This window comes from Vipera berus, assembly GCF_964194415.1.
Source record: "Vipera berus genome assembly, chromosome: 7".
Taxonomy (NCBI): Eukaryota; Metazoa; Chordata; class Lepidosauria; order Squamata; family Viperidae; genus Vipera; species Vipera berus.
This window is the reverse complement of record NC_138209.1, coordinates 55,573,412-55,583,187: the sequence shown is the minus strand read 5'-3', so window position 1 is coordinate 55,583,187 and position 9,776 is coordinate 55,573,412. Positions and strand designations below refer to the sequence as shown.

Here is a 9,776-nt window from a genome sequence, read left to right as displayed (position 1 = left end):
CCCAATCAATCTTTAGCTTACTTTTTAACAAGTTAGAGCATAGACAAACTGTAAAACAAACCACTGCAAACAAGTAATTGTTATTGGGCTGCTCTTTTAACAATGATATAAAATTTAAAGCAAAAGTTTTAAATCTCACTGTCTGATATTATGCAAACCCTTTTCTTTTTCAAATTTAAAATGCCTGTGCTGTATTTGTGGGAAGTACACCAGTATTCTCAAGCTGCATTATATAGCAGATACAAACTCTATATTCAAGAAATAGGATATTAATCATACCTAAGCACTGTTGCCTTAGGTAAATTTTATTGTTTGGATTTTCTTACTATATGGTGCTTAATTTTTTTACAACGAACTTGATATTTGGGGACCCTTTTAGGGGAGATTTTCTAATAAAGATTGAAGTGCTAGCTGATACACCCATATAGAGCTTTAAATGCTGCTTATAGACATACAGCATTCTTTCTCTTTGCACTTTTGCCCTTTCTACTCTTTTCTTAGTTTTTCTTTTATTTTTTGCAGATATAATCTAATAACTAAGTTAAAAAAATTCCAGGGTTTAAAATATTGAATCTGTTGTTTCATATCTATGTTTTACTTTTCATCCTGAGTCAAGATAAGGATGTTATCTTATAAAACAATAATGAAAAGTTGTGATGGCATTAACACCAAAAAAACCCCCCCAAAACCGTTACACCAGAGAAATTATGAAATTAACTAAGGCAACAGTCTGGATGTCTATGGATGTGTGAGAATACAGATCCACACACAGGATACCTCAATAGCAATGGATAATTAACATAGAGTATGCCTCTCTAAAGGGACGTGGTGGCTCAGTGGGTTAGGACGCTGAGCTTGTCAATCAGATGGTCAGCAGTTTGGCGGGTTGAATCCCGAGTGCCGCATAACAGAGTGAGCGTCTGTTACTCATCCCAGCTTCTGCCAACCTAGCAGTTCGAAAGCACGTAAAAATGCAAGTAGAAAAATAGGGACCACTACGGTGGGAAGGTAACAGCGTTCTGTGCGCCTTTGGCGTCTAGTCATGCCGGCCACATGACCACAGAGACGTCCTTGGACAAGCGCTGGCTCTTCGGCTTTGAAACGGAGATGAGCACCGGCCCTAGAGTTGGAAACGACTAGCACACATGTGCGGGGCAACCTTTATCTTTACCTTACTTTATGCCTCTCTAGGAAATACAAATCAGTGACTTACCTTGAAAGTGGTTTATTCTCCAGAACCAGCAGACTTGGATAAAGCCTATATTATGATCCAAAAATTTTTACTTTTAAATTTTACATTCTGAGGTTGTGTTCTTTTAGGCCTCAACTCGCCACTCACAAAGCTTTTTACGTAAGTTGCTAAATTTGCAACTGTGACAATGCAGCTGGGAGCAGCTTCATCCATTTTCTTCTGCTTTAGAATAATAAAACGACACATAGCTTAAAACAAGCTATGCACAAAATTTAATTTCAGTGCTCAGCATGTAGGAATAGTTGAGTAACATCATATATTTATGGTCAATATTTAATCCAGGTGTCAGAATCCATTTATACTTCATTTCTAACTATCTCCTCTGAGCTAAAACCAAATCTCATCTTCTTCCGGATTCTGCAATTCTCAAGGGGGGAGAGGGAATAGGCATGGAGCTTTATGGCTTTCACTTCCTCCTTTAAATGCAGCCTTAATAGACTCTGGCTGCACCCGCTGCCTCATTAGCCCAACTCTAGTGGGGAATTTGGGCATTCTGGTGAGGAGACTAAAGCAACCAATCTCCTTTGGCCAGTTAGATGGGTCCATAGCAGGGCGGGTACCAGCTATCCTAACCACCTTACCAGTTCACCTGTTCACCCATGAGGAAGATATAACATTTGTAGTGACCCCAGGCATGGAATGCCCAATGATTTTAGGGCTGGAATGGTTAAAGAAATGGAACCCCTGGGTAAATTGGAGGACGGCAGAACTCAACTTCCCAGAGGAGGAGCATGCGAACTTAAAACCCCAAAGCCCCCCCCCCCAAACCCGAGGAGCGGAGACAGCATCAGTGGGAGAAGAGAGGAGGTTACCAGAAATGCCAGAAGACTACCGGGACCTTGCTGACGTTTTCAGTAAAGAATGGGCAGATGAGCTACCTCCTCACCGACCCACAGACTGTGCTATAGAAATCAAACCCGGGGCAAAACTCTTGAAGCCTAGGCAGTACTCCATGAGACGGAGGAGGTAGAAAGATTCATAAATAAAAACTTAGAAAGAGGATTTATTGAACCTGCCAAACCCAGTCCTATTTAGAGAGAAGGACAGCACTATGTGTTTGTGCGTAGATTATCACGCCCTGAATGCAATTAGTGAAAGTAATCTGTATCCCCTACCCCTCATGAAGGATATGCTATCCCACCTATAGGAAGGATGTTTACCAAACTAGACGTAAGAGAAGCATACTACCATGTTAGGGTCAAGGAAGGAGACAAATGGAAGACCGTATTCAATTGTCCAGTGGGTTGCTACCAGTTCAAAGTTCTGCCATTTGGACTGCAAGGGGCCCCCGCAGTTTATATGCAATTAATCAATGAAGTGCTAAGAGCACTTAAGGGGGTCTTGGTTTACTTAGATGACATCCTTATCTTCACTGAGACCAAACAGGACCATATTAATCTAGTCAGAGCAGTTCTAAAAAAATTGCAGGCCACCCACCTATATGCAAAATTATTGAAATATGAATTCTCCCAGGAAATAATAGACTACCTGGGGTATCGCATATCACCACAGGGCATCGAAATGGACCCCGAGAAAGGGCAGTGTTAGAATGGGCACCACCCCGCACAAGGAAGCAGTTGCAAAGTTTCCAGGGTTTTGCAACTTTCTACCGCCAATTCATCCCTTTATTCGCCCAAATAGCCCTGCCCCTCATGAACGTTGAAAACGAGGGGGGGAACCCCAGTGAAACCCAGCCAGCACTTTAAGTGGACAATGGAATGTCAAGCGGCATTCAAGAGGCTAAAGACTTTTTTCTGCCGAACCCGTACTGAGACACCCGTACCCTGATAAACCCTTCATAATACAGGCAGACGCAAGTGATGTGGCAGTGGGAGCTGTATTATTACAGGAAAAAGATGAGGGGGTACTGCAACCATGTGCATATACGTCCAGGAAACTCACGGAGACAGAACAACATTGGGCTGTGTGGGAAAAGGAGGCATACGCTGTGAGGTGGTCATTATTTACATGGCATCATTTCCTTGAAGGAAATAAAATCCCCTTCCAGGTCTGGACAGACTACAAAAATTTGGAAGCACTAAAAACACCCAGGAAACTCACTCCTAAGCAAGCCCGCTGGTCTCAACACTTTCACCGATTCCGTTTCACACTTAAACACTTACCGGGGGGAAAGAATTTCCTGGTGGATGCACTGTCTCGCATGCCCCAATATAATAGCACATGAGCGACTGACTCTAAACCACTTATGCATGGACAACTGGCAGTGCGAGTAACCACGAGGGCCCAAGCTAAAATAAAGCTGCAGCTGGGTAGCCAAACTGGAATCAAATTCCAGAAGTCTTTGGAAACTGATGCATGGTTCCAGAAAAATAGACGTCTGCACAATCAAAGATGGACTACCCTGGGTGGGGGAGAAGTTATATATACCTGCCACCCAGAGGATCAATTTCATGCAGTTGTGCCATGATACAAAATCAGCAAGACATTTTGGGTTTGTAAAAACTTTACATTTAAAAGGCAGTTTTGGTGGCCATCCATGAAAAAGGACATAGAAAGCTATGTGGCCAGCTGCCAAATGTGCACAATGGCTAAGAGGCTGCAGGGGAAGTCACCCAGACTGTTACAAACAGTGGCGAAACCCTCAGCCCCCTGGAAAGAAATAGCCATGGATTTTATAGTGGAATTACCAGAAAGCAACGGGAACACTGTCATCTGGGGGATTATGGATTTGTTTTCCAAACAGGTGCACTTTATCCCTTGCCAAAAGGTTCCCACCACAAAAACCTTAGCAAAACTATTCATGCAGCATATATGCAGACTGCATGGAGCACCCCAATGCATCATATCTGATAGGATAGTGCAATTTACATCAAAGTTTTAGGAGGAATTTTTATCCCTCTTAGGAACTACTCAGGGGCTGACATCTAGTCATCATCCTCAGGGAAAAGGCCAGTCGGAATGCGGGAACTCAGTACTTGAGCAATACTTATGATAATTTATTAATTTCCAGCAAACAAATTGGATGGACCTACTCCCCTTCACCACCAGTCAAAGTTTCAACCCTGTGCCAGAACTAATCCAAAACGAACCAGAAATCCCATCACTGAAAGAATGGATTGCACAATTGCAAAACACCTGGCCAATCATTAGGAAAGCTTTAGACGAAGCTAGGCAAGCATACAAAGCACAGGCAGACAAAAAGAGAGTTGAACCCACACCATTCAGGGTAGGAGAGATGGTATATTTATCTACAAAATACCTAAAATCCCTACAGCCCTGTAAAAAACCTGGACCAAAATATAAAGGACCTTTTCCAGTTAAAAGAATCATAAACCCAGTAACCGTAGAATTAGAGCTACCCCAAAATCTTAGGCAAATACACCCAATCTTTCACTGCAGTTTGCTAAAAAGGGAACAACAGTCACCCTTATGGCCAAAAACCCCACCACCACCACCTCCTATCATGGCTGAAGGAGAACAACACTTTGAGGTAAAACAAATCCTAGATTCAGAAAGCCGGTGTAACATCTCTGCCACTGCGGCCTTATGTGGGAAGAATGCATGGTAAAAATTCAGAAGGCCCAGGAAGGCCTGAAGCTCTCCATTGGACTTCAGACCTGCTGTATCGCTTTTAGCTTGGAGTCCGCCAGATGAATGCCATTGGCATCGATGCGGAACCCAAGGAACTCGGTTGACTCTACCCCAATCTTGCACTTTTCCTTTTTTAGTTTAAGTCCTGCTGCACGGAACCGCTGAAGGATGGCTTTAAGCCATTTGGCCAGAATCTCTACAGATTCCCCGGCAATGAGAACATCATTGAAGTAGGGGCAGACCCCTGGAATCCCCTGGAGTGTGCGCTCCATCACTCCCTGGAAAAGCTCTGGGACTACAGTTATCCCAGACTGAAGGTGTGTAACCTTGAAGGCCCCCCTATGGATGACAATGGTTTCGGCAACTGCCATAGCCTCGTCCATGGGCAGTTGTTGGTAGGCCTGTGCCAAATCTAACTTGGCGAACACACGGCCTCCTTGCAATGACGCCAAAATATGGCTGACAACTGGCCCTGTTGATGGTCAGCGCATATACGCACTTATAGTCAGCGCATATGCGCACTTCTCCGTTGGCCTTAAGTGGCGCTACTATGGGGGTCTCCCACACCCAGTGCTTTTTTTGTAAAAGGAAAAGGTGCCGGAACTCACACATGACATACAACCCGCCTTGCCTACCCTACAAGGTTCCATCCAAAAAAGGTGCCGGAATTTCGTTCTGAGCGTTCTATGACAAAAAAAAGCCCTGCCCACACCCCACTGTCTATGGGCTGCAATACCCTGATTAACCAGCTTGTCCAGCTCTGCATCGATTTTGGGTTTTAAAGCAAAAGGTATGATCCACACTGGCATTACCATGGGATCAAGCTTGAGGGCAATCGGAGGACCCATGTACTCCCCTAGGCTTGAACTGAAAACATCCACGAATTCTTGGCAGACTGAAGACAAGTCTGCCACTTGGGTCCGGTGAATGCTGGTTACTTGAATGCCCAATGCATCAAACCAATTGAGGCCTATGAGGCTCATGCGTTGGCCTTCCACCACTACGACATCTAGTGGACCTTCAAAACCCTTAAATTGCACGAGAAATGTAGCTTCTCCTTTGACTGCCACTCGGGAGTTTTGGAAGTCTGTGAGCAGTAGATTAGATGGCCGGAGTTTGGCCCATCTGTTGCTGTGATTGCATATATGCCTGAATGTTCCTTGGGAGATGATGGACATGGCTGAGCCTGTGTCCAGTTCCATTTTGCATGGAACTCCCTGAAGCTTGACCTGGAGTTGAAGCTTCAGTTTAAGGGGGCAAAGGGCACCAGTGCGGAACATGCTCTTCTGGCTGGAGGAAAACCCTACTTGGTGTTGACCCGGGCCCCCGGTACCTCTCCTGAATGAGTCTTCTTGTGGACAGTCCCTCTGGTGACCGCAGCAGATGGCGGCAATGTGGCAGGAGAAAGCCAAACCATGTGGGCATAAATAAATTAATGTTGGCAGTCCAGGAAGAAACTGTCCAGGATCAGAAAGTCAAATGGTTTTATTGGCTGTCCATGATTGCAAAAATGAAATGTTGGATGCCTGGCAAGATGGCATTCTTAGTTTGATGAAGATTCATAATAAAAATATTACAGTAAAAGATACACTCAAATGCTTCTAATAGCAAATCATGAGCATCTCTGAGCTTATAATACCAACTATTTTAAGTAAATGGAAGCCACTGAACAAAAAAATCCAGCTTTGATATTTTTCTTCTGTAACAACCATTATTCAAACTAGAAAGCCTTGGTTACAATTACACTTGGTAAATAATACACCAATTATTGTGACACACAGAAAGTATTCTTACCAGTTTTGGAAAATAGAATACATCTCATTTATTCTAGTTTGTTATTCTTATAACAAACTAGACTTTCTCAGCAGCTTTAAATCCAGTGGGGATCATTATGGTTAAAAATAAACTATGTACAATACATACACAATAATATATCATTGTATTCTCTCATATATATTCTCTGGCTTCATGTTAAACTCTTAACTTTTTAACTAGGAATACCTTCAATGTTATACGATCTTTTCTATTGATTTTCCCTGCCTTGAAGCACTGGGGCAATTTGCTTCTGTAGCTCCACATCTCCACTCAACAGGTCCACTGTGCCCTTCAAAAGAGAATTCTCCTTCTTGAGCTCTGAAATTTCTTTCTGACATTTTTCTAGCTCATCCTTAAGAAACTGTATCTGTTCTTGGTAACTTTCTTCCTGAGTAAATTGGCAAAGGAAGGTATTAAACCTTTACATTAGAAAAGGTGGTGATAAGATTCTACTTCATAAGTACAAAAAAGAATGATGCTCACCTGAAAGGGGGGAGGGTAATTTCTATTGAACAACAGAAGAAAAATACATAAAAAATCTTCACCCTTCAAGACCATGTGAAGTTACAGAAATCTGCTCTTGGAAGAGTCTGTACATTTAAATCATCAGATATTATCACAATTGAATACATCTAGTGTACCCGAACCTTATTGTGATCCACAAAGGAAATAATGTGGCTATCCATCTATTTAAATACAGTAACTAGCACCTGTTAAATAACAGTTGCAAGTTAGTGTGTCATTTGAGTATGAAAATCATGCTTCAAAATGTGCAGGTGATGCCTGACTGATTCTCAAACCAAACCAATCTATAATCTAAGATTATTCACTTTCACAAGTCGGTACTGATTTAATTCGTTGTTGTTATTTTGCTTAACAAAAGCAGGGTGAATTATACAGGCTGGTGAGAAACTGAGAAAAACAAGTAAGAGAACATCGATACTTTGTCAGCCTTATCTGATAGATCAGACCAGGAATCAACTCCACAGAAAAATTAAAACCATTTTTTATTGAGAATGGCTATAACAACTGATTTTTGCAGGCTTGATTTTGCTGTGCCTCCTCCTTTTCTTATGTCCATGGGAATTAGGGTGGTGTCTGACTTGCTTCTGTAGGCTTTCTGCTTTTTTGGACTTAAATATATTTTTCCCTTATCACTTTGGTAGCAGATCTTATCTCCATCACAAGTCCTCTTTCTTCATCTCTACAGGTGAAACTCAAAAAATTAGAATATCGTGCAAAAGTTCATTTATTTCAATAATGCAACTTAAAAGGGGAAACTAATATATGAGATAGACTCATTACATGCAAAGCAAGATACTTCAAGCTGTGATTTGTCATAATTGTGATGATTATGGCGTACAGCTCATGAAACCCCCAAATCTACAATCTCAGAAAATTAGAATATTACATGCAATCAATAAAACAAGGAGCGTACATAGAACAATATCGGACCTCTGAAAAGTGTAAGCATGCATATGTACTCAGTACTTGGTTTGGGCCCCTTTTGCAGCAATTACTGCCTCAATGCGGCGTGGCATGGAAGCTATCAGTCTGTGGCACTGCTGAGGTGTTATGGAAGACCGGGATGCTTCAATAGCGGCCTTCAGCTCTTCTGCATTGTTCAGTCTCATGTGTCTCATCTTTCTCTTGGCAATGCCCCATAGATTTTCTATGGGGTTCAGGTCAGGCAAGTTTGCTGGCCAATCAAGCACAGAAATCCCACGGTCATTGAACCAGGTTTTGGTGCTTTTGGCAGTGTGGGCAGGTGCCACGTCCTGCTGGAAAATGAAGTCAGCATCCCCATAAAGCTCGTCTGCGGAAGGAAGCATGAGGTGCTCCAAAATCTCCTGGTAGACAGCTGCATTGACCCTGGACTTAATGAAGCACAGTGGACCAACACCAGCAGATGACATGGCTCCCCAAATCAACACAGACTGTGGAAACTTCACACGACTTCAAGCATCTTGCAGTGTGTGCCTCTCCATTCTTCCTCCAGACTGTGGGTCCTTGGTTTCCAAATGAGATGCAAAAGTTGCTCTCATCAGAAAAGAGGGCTTTGGACCACTGAGCAACAGACCAGGTCTGTTTTTCTTTAGCCCAGGTAAGACGCTTCTGACGTTTGTTGTTCAGGAGCGGCTTGACAAGAGGAATACGACATTTGAAGCCCATGTCCAGGATCCGTCTGTGTGCGGTGGCTCTTGATGCACTGACCCAAGCCTCAGTCCACTCCTTGTGAAAGTCCCCAACACTTTTGAATGGCCTTTTCCTGACAATCCTCTCCAGGCTGTGGTCATCCCTGCTGCTTGTGCACCTTTTTCTTCCACACTTTTCCCTTCCACATAACTTTCTATTAATGTGCTTTGATACAGCACTTTGGGACCATCCAACTTCTTTTGCAATTACCTTTTGAGGCTTTCCCTCCTTATGGAGGGTGTCAATGATGGTTTTCTGCACAACTGTCAGGTCAGGTCAGCAGTCTTTCCCATGATTGTGATTCCTACTGAACCAGACTGAGAGACCATTTAAAGGCTCAGGAACCCTTTGCAGGTGTTATGGCATAATTAGCTGATTAGAGTGGGACACGTTGAGCCTAGAATATTGCACCTTTTCACAATATTCTAATTTTCTGAGATTGTGGATTTGGGGTTTTCATGAGCTGTACGCCATAATCATCACAATTATGACAAATCATGGCTTGAACTATCTTGCTTTGCATGTAATGAGTCTATCTCATATATTAGTTTCCCCTTTTAGGTTGCATTACTGAAATAAATGAACTTTTGCACGATATTCTAATTTTTCGAGTTTCACCTGTACATCCTTGTGCCTTTTTAGAATTATGTTCTTGCAAAATTGCAGAGACTTTGCTGCAAGTTCCCATCCACCCACACTCAAAAGCAGGGGCATCTGTAGGTAGATGGATGGGTGGCAGATGTATGTCAATGGCAGTCAAGATGCTAGCCAAAACAGTGTGCTTAAAAAACCCACCCCCTTTTTGCACACCTTACTATACAGTATTCCTAAAAAAGGAGTGAGGCTTCAACCACAGTTGTGGCTGCCATCTTGACTTTTTGATGCTTCTTCCCTCGTTGCAGACATCTCCATCTAATGATACAGCCATGAAAGGTATATGTAGCGGTATGTCTACAATCTG

The 9,776-nt window shown here is 42.8% G+C and overlaps 1 protein-coding gene across 1 annotated transcript in view; it reads right to left on the bottom strand.

Annotated features, from left to right (window-relative positions):
- Window positions 1–9,356: 9,356 nt before the first annotated feature.
- Window positions 9,357–9,776, bottom strand: part of LCORL (ligand dependent nuclear receptor corepressor like) — a 246,480-nt gene continuing 246,060 nt past the window's right edge. The window contains exon 9 of the transcript XR_014027093.1: window positions 9,357–9,433. The gene's annotated coding sequence lies outside the window, so the exon portion shown is untranslated. The remainder of the gene's footprint in view (window positions 9,434–9,776) is intronic.